The sequence below is a fragment of the Pleurodeles waltl genome, chromosome 8, assembly GCF_031143425.1.
Source record: "Pleurodeles waltl isolate 20211129_DDA chromosome 8, aPleWal1.hap1.20221129, whole genome shotgun sequence".
NCBI lineage: Eukaryota > Metazoa > Chordata > Amphibia > Caudata > Salamandridae > Pleurodeles > Pleurodeles waltl.
In genome coordinates, this window is record NC_090447.1 from 1,265,072,681 (window position 1) to 1,265,078,680 (window position 6,000).

The window sequence follows — 6,000 nt, forward strand, 5'->3', positions numbered from 1 at the left end:
TTGCAAGTTGCCTCGGAGTTACGTGACATAAAGGAACACTGCCTTCATCCTCGTTCCTCTGTATGGCCCCAGAACTGCTTGATGACTTGCAATAACCATGTAATATATGTCAGATGGTACTTTATCTGTTACAGTTCAGTGACCCTCCACTCGTGCAAGCGTTACACTTTTTGCTATTTCTAATGCAAGAGAGGTTAGTTTCACATCTATAATAAATGTGAAATCTTTACCGTAGAACAAAACTAATAACTAGAAAATTGGTTTTAATCAGATGTTTTAAGCAGTGTAATGCAGGGCTTTTTAAATGTAGTTTAAAATGCACATGACTTCTCTCCTATTTTGAATTCTGGCAGTGCACTAATTGAAGAGTGCCCAAAATGTCTGGCAGTCAGCTACAAATTAGCCATGTGAGGGGAAGAAATTTTAGATCAAAGACAGCCATTAGAGGGTTTACCTGTTGGTGCACAGGGGTGTTTCAGAGGCTAGAAAGTTGGGGACATCGGTGTATTGTTAGTAGTGTAGCCTTTTGTTTTCTTTGTTTAGAAGAGCATTTTAGGCAGACTCTAAAAGTTTGAATACAGAAGTTTTGGAAACAAAAAACTTTAGTAGATAAATGGGAGGAGCTGGCTCATGCTTCTATCTAGTAGAGATTCCCTCAATTGAGACGGTTTACTCTATAACGCTCCTCGCATTTTCTTCTTTTTGCTTTGTAAATGTAATTTTAATTCATTTACCGCATTTTAGTTGGAAAATAAATAAACGTTTCCAGCTGGGGAGCCACAGGCATGTCAACTTACTCTCTTTGTGAATAAAGAGGAGACAGAAGATGTGTTGTCGGGGTACTTTAATGTCACAAGTGTCCTGTAGTTATTAAACTAATATGGATAGCTAGCCACATTTTCATTATCACACCATGTATTGGCCTCTGTGGGGGGGGGGGGAATTGCACTCTGGCTTGTGTTATAAATGTATTTCGTACCATTTTAAGCTAGGCCTGCGGATTGCAACCTTATTGTGTAGGTTAATTCTTTGCTTACTAAAACAGATAGCTTTGGCCTTGTTGTTGCAATGTCACTTGACCAAATGATGTTGGAATAAAAGTCCTGGTACCAGAAAACATGAGCATTACGGTTATTTTGAGAGTTCACAATCTGAACAGTAAAGCATAGCTTTATTCTGATGCAGAGAGAAACCTTGCACTGTTTTGTGCTGTTTGTTTCATGACAGGATAAGGGGTAACGGGAATAAAAGTACATTGGAGAATATTATGGGAAAGAAGTATACTACAACCTCCATGTGGTTTCCAGATGTAAATATGATGCCGTGCTTTGAAAGCTCTATGGCCCGCACAGCCCATTTTCACTTTTTTTTCTCTCAGCCTCCTTTGTTCACCAACCTGTCTGGAAGAGCCAAGTAAGGCTCTCTGGTTTTCCCTCTTTTGTCCTTGGAAGACGATTCCCTATGATCCTCATTATTTGCATGATGTGCAAATGTTATTCAAAAGAATGTTACTGAAGGCCACATGTACTTTTTATAGTTATAAAACAGCCCACAGATATTCCATTATTTGTTTCTAATTTAGGGCCAGATGTATCAAAAAGTTTTGCACTCGCAAACGGTGTAAATCGGTAAATTTGCCGGTTGCGAGTGCAAAACAGTGGTCTGCGATGCATGAAATGCATTCGCAGACCACAAATAAGAAATCGCTAAAATTGCGATTTCTTGCGTTGCGATCTGGAAATTGCGAGTTGCAATTTGTGATTCACAATTTCCAGGTCGCAAGGCTATGCTGGAAAAAATCGCAAATTGCGATTTTTCCCAAAATGGCATTTTGCACTTGCAAAATACCATGAAATGCAACCAGGTGGTAACCTGGTGCAAAATTAAAAAATGCAGTAAAACTGCATTTTTAAATTGAACATGTAAAGCACACATGCCCTTTTGGCATGTGTGTACCTTACATGTTAAAAAAAAAAAAAATTGGGGGTGCAGGAGAGGGGGCCTTAGGCCCCCAGCACCCTGGCCTTTTGCATTTCCAAAATTGTGATTTCTGGTTCAGAAATCGCAATTTTGGAAATGCAAAAATTTGCAGCTATGGGCCAACAGGCCCATAGCTGCGAATGGGGCCGGTATTGCAATTTGCGATTCGGTAATAGCATTTGCGATTTTTAAGAAATCGCTATTACCGATTCGCAAATGTGATACATGGCCCTTTGCGAGTCGGTAATAGCAATTTCTTAAAAATCACTATTACCGAATCGCAGTGGGCCGTGATGGTACATCTGGCCCTTAATCTCTTATTACAAGTGGGGAAATCTTGTTCTCCATACCTAATTGGAAACAGGTGTTTTCAGAAAATGCAATAAATGATAAAACTGCTCTTATCACAAAACATTTGTGGGGAAACCTAGATGGGCATTTTCACTAGTACATTAGGGGGCATTTTCACTTGCAAGAAGAAACTGTAGCAAATAAAAAAGGATCTATTGTTTCAGGTGTTACAAATATACAAAACAGGTTACCACTATTTTGCTATATCCTCTATACAGTAATTAGGAATTCCCTTTGGGGTGCTGATTCATAAATTTAAATGTGAGATACTTGTCACCCAGTTTGCACATCAAACGGCACATATTTGCCATTTGTTGGACATGTATTTACTGTAGTCAATATTTATGTTTTTGTTACTTTTAGTTTGACAGTGTAGAATATGTGGCCATTGATGCATGGTGACTTACTGGAGCTAAATATGGTGTGTTTTACTTACTTATTCTTTACAGGCACTAGCTTATACACTAAGCTAATGTTTCTTTAGCTACACATTTGTATGCCATAGAATCACTTCCAAATGTATAGTTCACTAAAACATTTTTTTACAGTGTCCCTTAACTGCATAACGGTGGAACACATGGGCAGACTTAAAGAATGATGATTTTCTGCTCAGATGTGCCTTTCATTTTTCAGTGGCTTCTAGAAGCACAGCTGTTTTGCTTTGTATAATTTATTTTGCTTTAAAGCAAGGCATATCTCCCACTGTTGTCTTTGGGGGGAGAGGAGAAGTATAAATAAATGAGACTGAGACATTTGATTTAGTTGAATGTATATATTGCAGGTGTGATCTTAGTTTACAAGATGTTATTAGATACCCTTCTGTTGATGTTAATTTGAGGCTTTATTTCTACTAGCACAAGTTGGTTAACACCTCCACTTTAACCCCCATTTTTGTGTCTACATGTTTTATATTTGCCATGTGTATGCTGTATTTAAGCAATTGCAAGATTATGACTTTCTAATGTACCAAATTCAGTCTAGATCATGTTTGCCTTTGTTCTCTTGGTTTGGCAATGTTTGTACTACAATGAGGACTTCTAGATCAAAGGTGAAAAAATAACACTTTTGTTTGTTTTGCATAATATCGTGTACACTCATACATTTTAGTTCAGTTTTAATGCTCTTAATAAAGTATTGTGCTTTGATAAAGTTTACTGAGCAGGTTTCTACTAGCCCTCTCTGCAGTCGTGTTTAGATCTGCTCTCAAGAGGTTGAATTTCTGACTGATGGTTAACTTTTCTGGTTCTAATATTAGTAGACAACCAAAGAGCACAGTGCTCTGTTACAAATGTCTGGAAATCTATATTCATTTGAAACAATTGTGATGGATGTGCACAAATTAGTTCTTTAAATGTCTCTTTTCCTAACAACCAGAGTATCAAAACAGGAATGCCCTCTTTCAACATCAGATCATACAGCCACTTTTCATCAGGATAGAGGACAATATTGTGAGATACATTCATCCAACTGTTCAATTTTGACGTCTTTGCCTAACAACACTTTACTGGTATTGAAATGTAGAGTTGTATGGCGAGGTGTCCAGTAGTACAGTGTAAAAATAAAGAGAACACTGCTGCTTTGCTCCAGCTCTTCTCACCTGTGTCTTATCCTCAATTTCTACTACTCCGCTGCCTTTCTCTCCCCCCACACTGCCTCTTCCCCATTTACTAATTCTCAACTACCTATTTTCTCTGTACATACAATTATTCCATTTGCTGCCTCTTTCCTTACATCCCCTTTTCCTACTGGTTTTCCCTCTGCTTTGTCCCACTCTTAAGCTTCTCCCAGGCATGTATTTTCTTTTGTCCTCTTAACTGACATTATTCTGTCAAAGGTGCTTTAAAAACTGAAAAGCATATGATAAGGAAGTGGATAAAAACGTGTTTTTTTGTTTTTAAACATTGCAGGCAACACCACCACACAGGTGTTGCCAAGAGAAGAAAAGAGATTAAGCAAGCAAGTATTTTAAAATCAAACCATCTGATGGAGTCATTTTATTGCAGATTCTTTACCTTAGAATTTCCTCTAAATGTCAGTCTTGATCTGGAATTTTGCTTAAGCAGTACCCTGGTGCACCATTGGGTGGGGTCTATCGGCTCCCCGTCCGTCATCAACGTCGTCTGCACCAGATATGATGTGTGTCTTGTATAGGCGCCACCCCAGCGCACTGAGGTCAGTTCTTTTCTTCCCGCACCAGCCAGCGCTGATCTGATGAGAGCTACCCGTCAGTCATTTTCTGATTGGCCTTTTCTGATGGATACATCTACCTGTGGATCCCTCATCTTTTGAATATCCCCAGTGTGCCTGCATTCCAGTGAAACTTTTCGTCATAGCTCTCTACATCGACAAAGATGTCATAATGCCACAGCTCCACACATGACTATCTGATGGCATCGGAGTCATAGGAAGCCCTTGTTGGCGTGCTGACTTCAGTTCCCGTTTTTCCACACCTTTGACCTGTAATGGTTTTCTGGTAGCTCTCGAGTTACATTGTAGACTTTTCTCCAAAGTAGTTAACTTGTTGTGGGGAAAGATACCACTCCTCCAAGGCTTTAAGCCGAGCAGGGAATGTGAGGGTCAGAAGTCCATTACTGACCTGCGGGACGATTGCCTTTGGTGTTTGAGTTGTGATCATGATGTTGGGACTTGTTTGTGTCAAAGGATGAACCCAAAGGCATTAAAGTAGCAAGAGGTGAGGTTGTTTACGGTTGAAGTCTTAAAAAAAAGTCGTAAGTCATGGCCTCGATCGAACTTGCCGAGGCCCCAGTCTTCGAAGTAATTGAAAAGGGAACACAAGAAGCGGCATCATTCCTCTTGACGCTATTCTTTGAAGGATGAATCTCCGCAGTTGGGATCTCTAAAGTGGTCGAGACAGGAAAGATGTGAGGTGTCTCCTTCTCCCCTTCTTGTGCCCACAAAGACATGGCCTTTGAGTCCCGCTCCAGCCCGACTTCACCATTTCCTGATCTGGAGCCAGAAGCACAGCCTTATGAGCCTTCAGTGATACCTGCTCCTCCTTCACATGAGCAGAGTTATCCAGCTCCAGGGATGAATTCTATGTATGGAATCTTTCCCAGGGTGTTGACTCCTTCTGGTGTGTCTGTGGGCCCAAGGGGTCTGCTGTCTTATTCGTGGGGTGGATTCCTGACATTGTACCAGCAGGTCCATTCTTAATGTTTGTACCGATGCCTCTGGTGTCCTGGCCTCAGCCAGCGATGAGGCGGTCAGCTTAGCCAAATGAACAGTTTCCCGGGGCAGGCTAGGTCTTCCCCAGTGTTGGCTTAAGTGGCTCCAACATTGCATCCTTTTCCTCCAGCACTATCGGTTCCTTTGGCCGACGGTTCTAAGTCTCCGCCGCTGATGTTGGAATTGCCGACATCATTGCAGACGTCACCGGCAAAGTTGCCTATGTCACATGATGCCAGTGTTGAAGTCACAACATCTAGGAGAGAAGTTCAAAGACTTTTAGAGAAGGAACAGTGTACCTTGGATAGGGGCGATCTTGAAGAAGGGGAAATAATTCATAAATAATTATCGTATGCTTTTCTGTTTTCAAAGTACCTTTGACAGAATAATGTCAGTTAAGAGGACAAAAGAAAATGCATGCTTGGGAGATGCTTAAGAGTGAGACAAAGCCAATGGTAAACTGGTAGGAAAGGGGGATGTAAG